The sequence below is a fragment of the Brassica napus genome, chromosome C3, assembly GCF_020379485.1.
Source record: "Brassica napus cultivar Da-Ae chromosome C3, Da-Ae, whole genome shotgun sequence".
Taxonomy (NCBI): domain Eukaryota; kingdom Viridiplantae; phylum Streptophyta; class Magnoliopsida; order Brassicales; family Brassicaceae; genus Brassica; species Brassica napus.
Window position 1 is genome coordinate 55693313 of NC_063446.1, and position 2269 is coordinate 55695581.

Here is a 2269-nt window from a genome sequence, read left to right on the forward strand (position 1 = left end):
AGGTGTTCTCTGGTCTCTCTACAGAAATTTCAATGGAGCATATTGAGAGATTCGAAAAAGTCTGCAGTTTCACTCGCGCGAATGGCGTACCACCAGACTACATCAAGTGCATATTATTCCCATTCTTTCTTGATGGAAAAGTTGCACGGTGGTTGAACTCTCTCTCTACTGGATCTCTCACTTCATGGGAACAGGTCCGATCAGCGTTCCTCAGCCATTTCCACTCTAAGGCGAGAACAGCTGCATTGAGGAACAAGATCACCTCCTTCGGACAGCTCACTGATGAGCCTTTCTGCGATGCATGGGAGCGCTTCAATGACTATCGCAGAGAATGCCCTCACCATGGATTTGATGATGATTACCTCTTGGGAATTTTCTATGATGGAGTTGACTGGGAATTTCAGAGTGCTATGAACTCTGCCAGCAATGGAGACTTCATGACTCAAACCACTGATGGAGCGTTTGAGCTGATTGAGAAGATGGCTGCCACCTCAGCCAATAAGAACTAAGGAGATCAGAGATGACCTCTTCTCCATTCATCCTGGGAAGGTGCCAGGACCCGACGGCTTCTCTGCGTGTTTCTTCCAAACAAACTGGGCAGTAGTTGGAGGTGATATCGTCAAAGAGGTACAAGATTTCTTCCTATTTGGCATCATGCCAAGAACCATAAATGAGACTCATATCAGGTTAATTCCTAAGGAGAAATCAGCTAAGAGGGTCTCGGAGTACAGACCTATAGCGTTGTGTAACGTCTATTATAAAACCATCTCCAAACTGATCTCCAAACGGCTACAGCCACTCCTCAAGTCCCTCATCTCTGAAACCCAATCTGCATTCGTCCCCAAACGAGCAATATCAGGCAATGTTTTGATAACACACGAAGTTTTACATTATCTAAAGACCTCTAAAGCTGAGAATGGCTATCAAAACTGACATGAGTAAGGCATATGACAGGTTAGAGTGGGACTTCATTCAACTAGTTCTCGCAAAAAATGAACTTTCATCCTAAGCTAGTGAATTGGATTATGCAATGTATTACTTCTGTGAGCTACACATTTATCATCAATGGAGCTTCAAGGGGATTTGTAAAACCAGGGCGAGGGATCAGACAAGGTGATCCCTTATCGCCTTACCTGTTCATTCTTTGTAGCGAGGTCCTGTCTGGTCTTTGCTCAAGGGCGCAGAGTAAGGGATAACTTACGGGAGTCTCCATTGCCACTCACAGTCCTAGCCTCAACCATCTCTTGTTTGCAGATGACACCATGTTCTTCTGCAGAACAAACAAGAAGAATGCTGAGACTGTGAAAGCGCTATTACATACCTATGAATCAGTGTCTGGCCAACTAATAAACAAGCAGAAGTCATCTATATTTTTCTCCAAAAGAACGGGGCCTCCAACTCGTTTACTCATGAAATCTACTCTGGGAATTGACAAAGAGGGTGGTATGGGCAAATACCTAGGGCTGCCGGAGCAGTTTGGTAGGAGAAAGAAGGACCTCTTTGCTTCAATCGTAGATCGAATCAAGCAAAAGGCTGCAAGCTGGTCCTCCAAGTTCCTCTCCACCGCCGGAAAAATGGTGATGTTGAAGAGTGTGCTTGCTCCCATGCCCTCTCACTCAATGTCCTGCTTCAAGCTCCCTATGTCTCTTTGTTCGAACACCCAATCTGCCTTAACGAGATTTTGGTGTGATGATGAACCTGATAAGCGTACGATGTCATGGATCTCTTGGGAAAAAATGGCAAAACCAAAGAAGTATGGAGGACTGGGTTTCAAAGATATTACTTCATTTAATGATGTGCTGCTTGGAAAGCTTGCTTGGCGTCTCCTGAAGAACCCCACTGGCCTTCTTGGTCCCCACTAGCCTTCTAGGTCCCCACTGGCCTTCTAGGTCGGTGTCTGTTAGAGAAATATTGCCACAATGATCCTTTCCTAGAATTTAAGCCCTCTTCAACTGCCTCCCACGGATGGCGTAGTGTTCTAATAGGTAGAGACCTCCTTCTCAAACAGCTAGGATGGATGGTGGGTGATAGCGCATCCATTAGCGTCTGGGATGATGCGTGGCTGACCCACAACGAACAAGTCAGACCGTTTGGTCCTGCTCTTGAAGCCTACCGATCTCTTAAGGTTGCAGATCTTTTCATGCCTGGATCATCTGATTGGGATATTGAGAAAATAGAGCGGGTGCTACCGGTCCATAAGGATCAGATCCTTAAGCTTAGAGCTAGCAAACTGGGGGGCCCTGATGAACTAGTGTGGCTCATGAACCCC

General features: G+C 46.0%; 1 non-coding gene across 1 annotated transcript; it reads right to left on the minus strand.

Annotated features, from left to right (window-relative positions):
* Nucleotides 1–242: 242 nt before the first annotated feature.
* LOC125584780 lies at nt 243–349 on the minus strand. Its single transcript, XR_007321689.1, has one exon. It is a non-coding gene; the product is annotated as a small nucleolar RNA R71 (small nucleolar RNA).
* Between the last annotated feature and the right edge of the window lie 1920 nt (nt 350–2269).